An 11516-nucleotide genomic window follows, 5' to 3' on the forward strand; every position below is an offset into this window, starting at 1 on the left:
ATGGATTCACGCTCCCTTAGATCAATAGTAAGTTGACCTTCAAGGTGAGAGACACCTATATCTTCTTCTGGAGCAAGTTCTTCTATAGCAATCAAACCAGAAGGTAGATTTTCGGTGATAATTCTTTCTATTCTCGATAATCAGGGACACTAGAAGTTGGAGTAACAGGTTCGGAAATTTCAGGTTCTTCGCCTGTTTCACTGGCAGATGAAAAACTACCAGCAAGCTCGGAAACTGTAACAGTTTCGGGATTGTAACCTGTTTCTAAACTTTGGTAATCTGGATGGACTACCAAGGAAGATTCTCCTTCTTCAGGTGAACCTACTCTACTGTCACTAGGAGGAGTTACAAGGACCTTTAAACCTTCTAAATTACCCGGGTCGTCTCGAGGAGGTGATCCCCTAAGTCTACGGGATCTTCTCAACAATTCGGCCACAGAAACAACTTCAGGAGACTGGCCCCGAAGTCTACGGGACTGTCTCGGTAATTCCGCCACAATTAAAGATTTTTAACTACAACACACGAAAACAAAGTAAAAAATTTCAAATCAAACCACCTAAAGTCTTCTAAGAAGCAAACAAATTTGAAGCACACGCCTAAATAATCTAGAGCGTCAAACCAAACACAAACAGTAGTCTTCCGGACCAAAAGCGCTAGTTGGTGATTAGGCCCAACCTCGCAGGATTCAGTACAGAAATGGCGGGTGGAACAGTTACCCCGACAACCTGCTTAATGAATAGACCGGCACAAGTTCCTCCACTTTAACCGTCTCGAAGTGAAGTGAACCCCCCGGAAAATCCAAGTGAGTATAACCGACGTCTGCTCCAGGTACAGTGGGACCTTCCCTCCACCGTCACCTCGGTAGAACCCTAAAGATTATGGTCACTAAAGTTACCAATCACAACAATTACACCTGGGGGAACAGTCTAAACTCCGACAGCACGCAAGGGCAGAGTAACAAGCTCAATCCCCTTACCGGCTCCTTGACAATAATCCAAGGTTTACCGATAAGTGACCCCTGGCTCCTCGACAATGGTTAATCCGAGGTTTACCGTTTGTAATACGTACTGTCTGGCGTCGTTCCCAACGAGGGGGGAATGATCCCCTCACTGGTTCGGACACGAGCTCGTGCTTCTCCTTTAAGAGGAGCTTTCCCAGAGTATAACTGAAACAATTGGATTTAATCTACTCAAGATAAACTATCTGTTTGGTTTTGTAGTCTTGGAGAGTTAAGTACTCACCTACTCCAAGACCCTAGCCTAAGCTATGTTGGTGTTTCAGAGCCCTAGAAAAATAAAAATTACTAGATTGATTTTAATTTAAGCGTTACTTTTAAGGTTGTTTCTTAAGTCAAAAGGTGATGGAAGTGAAACCAGTGGTGTGTTGACTCGACTCGAAACCACTACAAAATGCACCTAGGATGATTTACCCACTACTTTACTTTTTCGATGAATTGCTTAACTAAAAAGTTGAGAGAATGCAATCTTTATAAAAGCAACTTCTTAATTGAAGACAATCAAAGAAACAATTCGTTTGTCTTTTCCAAGCATAAAAACATGACCACTCTTTACATGCACGAAAAAACTCTTTTTCTCTTTCAAAAACAAAAAGCTACTTGAAACAAGACTTTTAAAGAAGATGTTTTTGTATTTTTCTTTTAATAAAGCAAATAAATCTAATATAACCAAAAATCAATCTTAACAACTATTAAAATCTACGAAAATTCACTCATAAGCAAACTAAAAGGTAAATTTACTCTAAGCAATCTTAACGAGGCCAAAACCAACAATGATTATTCTAAGGTGTTTTACTTGATCACAATCAAATCAAGGACTAGCTTATTGCAGAACCAAAAACTAGTCAAAACAAAACTCTAATCTTTTTGTTCTTTTGTAAAATGGAAATCAACACTTTATAAACAAGTAATTCGAAATTTGACCCAAAACAACTTAAATGGCAAGCTGCTCACACAAGGAGACTTTACGACAGGCCCGACTTCTAAGAAGGCTGACTAACCAGAGAGATCTAAGGCTGGACAACTTTCTACCGTCAAAGTCACTACAGGACCTATTGAAAAATCAAACCCTAGGCCTAAACTTCGTTGAAATCCACTAAAACACTCAAAGCTCACAAAACAAGTTCAGGTGAAAATTTCTAACAGGGTACTAAAGGATCTGGGCAGAAAACACTAAGAAAAATCAAAATCTAAAAGCAATTAAAGCAAAAAATGGGATTTTCCTAAATTTTACAGGAAGACGCAGGCAACCCGTTATAACAGGTGTGGGCCCGCTCTGTGCAAACGGCAACAGCGCGTCCAAAGACGCACTGTGCAGTACTCAGAGGGTGCGTCCTTCTGGAAAAGTTAAGAAAAACCAAATCTAACTAAATCTAAAGCTAAGCCACCCAAATACTAATTCTCACAGTCAAAAACCAGAAAATAAAAATGATTTTCACAGAGCAAAGTTCACACAAAGGAAAAGACTTTCTCATTAATGGATTCCCCAGTGGAGTCGCCAATTTGTCGTGGCGGAAAAAGTCGTTTGTGCGGACACAACTGACCTCCCTAGGAGTCTAAACTCTCTAGCGACAAACAAGACAAAATGGAGTGATCTTTCTCTAAATATACCTTTTAAAACATGAAAACTACAAGTGTTTAGGCTTACCTTATTCCAAAACGCTGTTGTTGTAGTCCGTCCTTGCCGATCCGGATGAGCTCCTCCTTCAAGTCAATTCCTGCAACCACAAACAATCAAACAATTACCAAGCACTTGCATTTCATATAATAAAACATATATTCAACATGCAGACCAAGGAACACATGAAATAACTCATTAACACAAGCTATTGAGAAAAATAAACCAGTTTGTATTAATAACGAAACAAAGAAACTCTTACAACCTGGCCTTGGTGTTGTGCAAGTTCCTCCCAGGGTCCATCAAGGGTTTTCCTCTACTTTGACAAAGCTCACCCACTTCCAAGTAGAATCAAGCAAAGACAATCTCTCCTCACAAGGTTCTAAATGGGAGTCCTAATTCCTGCAGCATTTACCCAAAGAAAATGTATAGCTCCAACCTCTCCTCCCTCTGGCTCAATGTCTTTATTTATAGTGCTGTAAAGAGGTTATTCAGGTCCACCATCAATGGGATAATCCCCCTCTTTGGGTGGGATAGCTCCCTTATTGATGGGATAAGTTCCTCCTTAATAGGGATACATGAACCAACTGGAGGCGCATCCATTTCATCAAACCGACCTCTAGAAAGTTCTAGAAGTAACCACAAGTAACTTTTTTAAGATGAAACTCGCGCATTTTGCCTTTTACAGAAGGACGCACCTGTCCCTTAACATACAGAGCGTCCAAGGACGCAGCTTTTGTGAACATTGTGAGCGTCCCCGCAGGTAAGGCTAGAGAGAACCTGCGACCCCAGAGATAAACACATTTTTTACAAGACTTTCTCTCTTCTTTGAGTTTGAGATGGATAGCAGAGGCATAAGACTTGCCTAAGAGGGTAGCATGACTGTTGATTTGAGCCATACTAACTGTAAGTAGTCATGGTGACATTTTTTAGTGTAACAGATTGCCCCCTAAAGTGCGAAGCCTGGAATAGATTAGGGTTTTGTAATTCTAGGAAGGGTGAAGTGCTTTATCATTTCAAGGATTGTCTTGTGGATGACCTGGTTGGAACCTGCAATTTTCAACACAAAATACATGTATAAGATTATATCATCACTGAGGTAGGCATTCCCATACTCAGATTCAAAACTTTAACTAATGGACTAACTATTCTGATACAGGAATGATCTTGCAGTACATCATTTTTTATAGAATTTTGTAGACACAGTATGGACGCAGCCATCTGTTTATGATTAGTCTACATAGATAATGAATACAAAACTCCTCGCAGCCTGGATGGTAGAAACTAGATCCAGGGTCTTCACTTCTACTTCCCGAATTGGTACGATTCTAGCCATGTGATTTAAATGATTTGATGTCGAACATGTTAGAAACCACTTGATTACCAGTCGATGATGTAAACTGTTAACAAGCGTGAGAGAGACCACCAGTAATGTCAATGGTTCTCAAAGTACCAAGCACAACCCGTGAAATGTGAATAGATGTTTTGATGTCGAACACTTCACGGAATCCTTTGATCGAAAGTCAATGATGTAAACTGACGTCAAAGACGAGAAACCTGCCATTGATGCATGCAGACTTCAAGGTACTGTCGATTCCTAAGTCATCTTTCTAGATAATGTGTCGATGTCGATAGAAAGCGACCCGTTGCAGGCAAGCCCGCAACACGAAATCATTGTTCAAGTTGAAGAAATGTTGCTGTAAGGACTGACTCAGGGATGGTCAAATGGATGACAAGTATTTTGCAGATGAAAGTTTTGCTTACAGACCTCTTGAACACATAACGACACGACAGATGGCTTGGTGACGAATAACTCAAAGTTAATCCCCGGAACCTGGTTAAAGACTTTCAAAGTGGTTTGGTCAACTGTGAGGTAAAAGATTTCCCAACCCAGGTGAATGAAAAGTGTCGTGTTCAAGAGTGGTAATAAAGTTTCTTTTGAGACAAAAGGTAACAAACAGGTTCATTCTTCTCTCTTTTCCCCCACCATTTCTGGCAAGTACCTCTTTATTTTTAACAAGCTTGAGGAGGATAACATATGCTTGATTATAAGCTCATCCTTCGGACGAGTCCAACCTAGTTTAAATTCGAACCCTAGGAAGGAGTGGTTCGTTCCTGTTTGTAATTGAACAGGTCCTTTACTGTAAAAGTTTAACGAGCCCAGTATAGGAGAAACTCGGCGTTTTTCATTTTTAGAGAGTCTGAAAAAACAAAAGGAGACTCCACGTTGAACTTTTTCGTATATTTGTGTCCCTCAAGCCCGAAAAAGTATAAAATAATACCTGGGGGAACCGCTTGATCTTGCGACCAAGGAGTACTTTCATAATAGTGTCGTTGACCTGAAAAGTAAAAAGCGATCAAAGACACGTCGTTTTATTTCCTTATCAAGTTTGAAACGACAAAAACCCGGCAATCTTTTCCTGATTTTGTGGTCAGAAAAGAGCTAAAAGGGGACCATCTTTTAATTCCGTTTTAACGAGTGTAAAAGAAACGCTCGGCGATCTTTTCATGTTTTAGGAGTCAGAAAAGGGCTTAAAAGATGACTCTGATATTTTTGTTTGTGAAAAATTACAATTTCCCTCGAAATCCCTTTGCCCTGCACAAAAGCAACACATTACTCATACCTGTTTAAAATAGGCAAAAATACATCGAAAAATATCTTTTCATGGTAAAAAATGAACTAATTCATCCAAAAAACCTATAAAAAGACCTTTTACCATGTCATTTTTACCGTTTCACTGTTGAGGTTGAAAAAGGAGCTTTTGACAAGAAACTTCCCGTGGTCGCTGCGGAAAATCCGACCGTCGGAATCGAACGCCGTCTTATCCAGGTATTTTACACATCCTACTCTGCATTTCTATCCGTTTAGAATCAATTTTTAGGTCTTAGTTTCATTTTTTGGGGGGTGTTTGGTTTTGGAATGCGCCTCTCGGCGGACGCGGGTGCCCTTCGGGTGACCCGCGTCCCCCGACTTTTTCTCATACGGGAAAATGGTCGGAAGACGCGGCCCGCCTTCAGGCCAGCCGCGTCCGGGCACCCTGTGCTACAAAGCCGGGGTGCGTCTTCCGAGAAGTGCGCATTTCAAAACCCCAACTCCCTCAAAAAACTACCAAAAATTCCCAAATCAATTTCTAATTGCTATTTCTGATGTGCAGGGTATTAACCATGTTAGATTGGAGAGAAAGAGAGCATGTAGAGGATGATGAAGTTGCAATAAATCATCAACCTTCCCTGGATGCCCTAAGAGCATGCGGATTATACAAATATTGGACCATACCGGGCATGAGGGGCCAGGTAAGATTCTTGGAATGGCTGGTTGAGCGATGGAATGTTCAAGAACAATGCTTTTACATAGGGGGGCACCAGCTCGAGATAGAGCCCTTGGATGTATACTTTCTCACTGGCTTGCCGAACAGAGGTGAGCAACTCAGTCTTGCGGGGACTAGGCCGGGTGGCCAATCCCTTGATAGTCTCCGCGACGAGTGGTGCACACCTGGGGCTCACCATTCAAAAGGCATAGAGATAAAACACATCACTCTGCGGAACTCAAAGTCATAGCGTTCACGGTTACCAGAATTTGCGGCGCGGCCGCTTTACACATTGCTTCCGGATCCCAAATGCGGATGGCAATTGACTGTTACCAAGGCACCATTTTCAACTGGTGTGAAGCTGTGTCGGCTCATATGAAGAGCCAACTGACCAAGGCAAAGAACGGACGACTAAAGACTTTTGGATATGGGCCTCTAGTCGTGAGCTTTGCCTTGGAGAGAGTTCCAATGCTGATCCCTCAGCAACTCACTGTTGATATCTTGGGTCCTCGGGAGCCAAAGCTGATACGATGGGTTGCGGTGATGGCCCGGCATCCTGACGAGGGTGCGACAGTGGTTCGATTCTCAGATAGTTACTTTCACTGGTTAGAGGACCAGGTTTTTTCGATACAGGACTTTCCGTATGCCGGAGTGGATTTTAGAGGTGATCCGGACATGGTTCTTCCACCGGGAGAACAATGGGATGACAGAGGTACTTTTATTTTCACAAGTTCTCTAATTATGTATTTTTTTATTTTTCATATATATCGTCTCAAAACTAACAGTAAAATTTTCAAAATGCAGATGTTGGTCCACAGCGTCCAGCCAACCTCCGGCCTTTTGATAGACTACATCCAGCTGCACCGGTACCGGCCCCACAGGACGCGGCTGCAGAAGTACTAGCTGAGTTGGAGCATGATCTAGAGCGTCTCACGGCAGATATACCTGAGACTACTATGGATGACATTCCTACCCGGCTTCAGCGCTTCGTCGTCGCGGTCCCCGGACCGTTTAGGAGATTTTTGCGTAAGGTAGCCAGCGCAGTGGTGTCATACAGAGAGCACCACCAGTGATTGACTAGTCACTTTTGTAGTCACATGTGACATTTTGACTTTTTGTACTATCATTTTGCCGATCATAAGGTGTTTTCAACCTATGATCGAAGACGATGTATATATTTTTTGACACACTTCTATCTATATATATCACTATTACCGGCTTATCTTGTTTAACATATGTGATGAAATGTTTTTTAAATTTACTTGCATGATTATCGTAAATGTCTGTCCAACATTCGAGAAGCAATTGCATCTGCTAATGTATTTAAAGACCTTGGAATATGTTGATATTCAATGTAATCAAATTCACGTTCCAAGAGACGCACTCTCAAAAACAACCTTAATAACACAGGATTCCTAATGGCATAAACTCTATTAAGCTGTAATACAACAAGTTCAGAATCTAACCTCACTATCAAACGTCGAATTCCAAATGAAATAGATTCGGATAATAATTCAATCACTGCACTGTATTCTGCAATGTTGTTCGTTGTTTGACCGAGGCTTACCCCATGCATAGAAACTAACTCGTCAGAGGGCGAATAGATAACCCAAGCTGCGGAAGAGATGTTCCGTGTACTACGACAAGCACCATCAGCAAATCCAATGTATGTTTGGAGAGGCGTCGACATCTGCAATATCAAGAGTAAAACCAAGATAAGCCAGAATAACGACGAAAAACCACACTCTCTAAGCTAAGCACACTGACTAAACTAACACACTTGCTAGCTAGAAAGAAAATCTAACCTATCTAAAAATTTCTCCATACCCATCATTTAAGCATAATACCTCTTTAGGTAAAGTCCATTTCTGGGTTTACCCAAAGAGTCCCCATCAAAGTCAACTAGCTCATAAGCCCCTTTTGCTAGCTTTCGCTTTACAATGTAGGGCCCATGCCACATGGGAACGAATTTTCCGGCACCTAGCTTATCGTTAGCTTGATCATATAATAGTACTAGGTCTCCTTCCGAAAAACTTCGAGGGGTTACATTTCTATCATACTGAGCTTTCATTCGTTTTGCGTGAGTCTCGATTGCCAATGTAGCGTCACGTCGAGTCTCATCTAATTTAGCCAAGTACAATAAACGTTTCTCCTCTTCGGAAGTAGCTGGAAGTAATTCGACAGCCATTTGAAGTGATGGGATTTCGCATTCAATGGGTAACACAGCTTCTAAGCCATAAACTAGCTGGAAAGGAGTGAACCCTGTTGAATTTTTCACTGAGGTTCGGTATGCCCATAGCGTTGAAAATAACATGTTGTGCCAATTCGTCCGATGAACACCAATGGTTCGTCGGATCATGATAACTAGAACTTTGTTGATAGACTCAACCAAACCGTTGGCTTGCGGATAATAAGGAGTAGAGCTATCGTGGCGCAAACCAAGCTGGCTTGTAAGCTCGGTCATCATGACGTTTCGAAAATGGCTCCCATGGTCAGTAATGATTGCTTGTGGGACACCAAACCTAGTTATGATATGATTGAATACGAAAACTGTAGCTGTTTTGCCGCTTGCGTCGAATGTAGGCATCGCCTCGGCCCACTTAGTAAAATAATCAACCGCAAGGATGATATACGCATGCCCCCCGGCCGAGTGAGGGTTACAAGTAATAAAGTCGATACCCCATTTGGCGAATGGACCAACGGCAATTATAGGGTGGAGAGGAGCAGGTGGAGCGCGCATCTTGCGATCAAACACTTGACAGTTGTGGCACTTCCTGACTGCAATGATACAATCTTTAAACATAGACGGCCAGAAATAGCCAGCGCGCAACACCTTCTGAGCTGTGGCATACCCAGACATATGACCGCCACATGCTCCAGAGTGACAATCATTCAAAACCCTCTCAGCCTCTTCGTGAGTTAAACAACGTCGAAAAACTAAGTCTGCCCCCCGGCGATAAAGTGTATCTCCAATAATTCTGTATGGCTGGGATTGAAACCGAATTTTTCGACGTTCTGCTTTGGAAGCTTCAGGCCGAAAGGTTTGGGTTTGGAGATAAATGATTATATCCCCGTACCACGGATCTACAGTACTGATAAGAAACAAAGATTCGTCCGCAATGGACTCCTCTACCACAGTCTCTGTGTCAGCACTCGGGAAATCACACATCAATTCCGCAAAAACTAAGGATTTCTTAGACTTGGACTTCTCGAACTCCAAGTCGAACTCTTGCAGGATGACAATCCATTTAGAGTACTTGCCCCCTAGCAGTTGTTTTGTCAAAATATAAATCATAGGGTTGCAATCCGAAATAACTGTAGTTTTGCGGAGAAGAATGTAGTGACGGAAACGCTGGACAGCTTGAACGGCTGCCAGGGCCAATTTCGCCACATGCGAATATTTTAGCTCAGTGGGATTCAAGGTCCTACTAAGATAATATATCACATGCTCCGCTCCGAATTCATCTTCTTGAACTAACACCATTCCAATGGTGGAATGCGAAGCTGCGAGGTATAAGAAGTAGTCTTGGTTGTAGTTGGGAGGATGCATAACGGTGCATGGGTCAACGCGTGTTTAAGTGCATCAAAAGATTGTTGGGCAATCTCGTCCCAAAAGAATTGTGCATTCTGTTTCAACAACCGTGTGTAAAACCTTTAGTGACCTCGGCGTAGTTTGGGATGAATCGGCGTAAAAAGTTCGCTTTCCCTTGCAAACTTTGGAGTTGGCGCAAACTCGAAGGAGGAGGCAATTTGATGATAGCCTCGACTTTCGAGGGATCGACGCGAATGCCGGCTTTTGAAACAACAAATCCCAGCAATCGACCTGTTTCTATACAGAAAACACACTTGTGGGGATTCAACCGAATTCGATAATGCCTACACCTCATAAAGATTGCTCGTAGGTGGACAAGGTGATCAGCTCGATGTAAAGAATGAGCAGGCAAATCATCGAGATAGGGTTGCACAATGTGCTTGATGTCATGAAATGCATAAGACATCGCCCGTTGAAAAGTGGCCCGGCATTCTTAAGCCCAAAAGGTAACTTGCAATAAGCAAATGTCCCCCATGGACAAATGAATGCCGTTTTTTGGTTGGTCGGCAGGTAGAATATTGATTTGATTATAGCCCGAGAAACCATCCATGAAGGAAAACATTTCACTTCCGGCACAATCGTCAATAATTTGATCGATATAAGGCGTAGGATAGTTGTCTTTTGGACAAGCTCGATTTATATCCCTATAGTCGATACAGATTCTTATTGTTCCTTGTTTCTTGTTGACCGGAACAATATTCGATACCCAATCCGTTAACGGGATCGGATAAATGAAACCTGCTTTCAACAGCTTTTCGACTTCTGCTTTAATCGCAGCCGCTTTTCGAGGGTGAATTTGACGCAACCGTTGCCGGACGGGTTTAGCATCCGGGTAGGTCTTTATTTCATGAACAACAATGGCAGGATCATTACCGGCATTTCCTCGTAAGACCAGGCAAACACGTCGCGGAATTCTTGAATAGGGCCTTGTAGTTTGGATTTCTTCTTCAGTACATGCGGTATATGAATGTTTTTGTTATGAAACCAGCTCACAGATGAAAAGAGAGATACTTAGATTCAGCCTCTTCGGCAATTTACATTTCTGAACAATTCTTGGATGATACAAATGAAAATACTCACCTATAGGAGTCTAAGTGGTACAATCAAAGCCTACATCAATAATATTAGGGCAATTTGGGCTTCCTGTGGCACATAGTAACAATATGGGCTACATGGGTACATCATATAAATAAGTATAACTACAGTAATGGGTAATCACTAGTATATAGGGCAACAGTTTTCTCGATTCCGGGCTTCACTGAAATATCAATGGAATAGTACGAGAAATATTCCTAAATTCAACTCTGAATCAGAATGTTTCGTTGGATCCTGAGCGTCTTTGACATATTCAGCGGTAAAGATAGATGAAAAATCATTTTCAAATGCATCATCCTTAGGTAAAAACGAAGATCTGTGATGGAGATCTTCCCATGGTAGATCATCTACACTTAGGATTTCGCGAAGTTGTTCGTCAGATGACACGACTTCCGGGAAACGTTATCCGTTCTAAGGTGAGGTAAAAAAGTGACTCTTCACTGACCACATTCATTTGGTCGACTTCGGTTGAATGAAAGTCAGTAAAAGACATGAGAGCTTCATAAGCAATTTCATATGGACTCAAAGGCATAACATTACCGAGTGAGTCTATCTCAGAGTCAGATGGGACGAACCAAGGATCATCATAAATAATGTTTTCTGATGTAATCATATGAATGGTTGCAAATGAAGGATCTGCGCTGAGTGGAGGGAGAGGAAAAGTTCCCAGTAAACCGGAATCCTTAACTAAACCTACACCAACGTCCCTATAAGGGATTGTCGTTTTACCAACATGCTGGATACTCTCTGAAGAGGTTGGGTCGGATGAAAAGTATGTCAGCTGATCAATAGTCACGATCTTACCGTTATGTGGAAACTTAATTACTCTGAAGACGATGAAAACGACCGCTGTCATAGCATATGACCAACTTCGACCCAAAAGAAGGT

This window comes from Pinus tabuliformis, chromosome Q, assembly GCF_031772625.1.
Source record: "Pinus tabuliformis cultivar Carrire ecotype Pingquan chromosome Q, CPIR1, whole genome shotgun sequence".
In the NCBI taxonomy this organism is placed as follows: Eukaryota; Viridiplantae; Streptophyta; class Pinopsida; order Pinales; family Pinaceae; genus Pinus; species Pinus tabuliformis.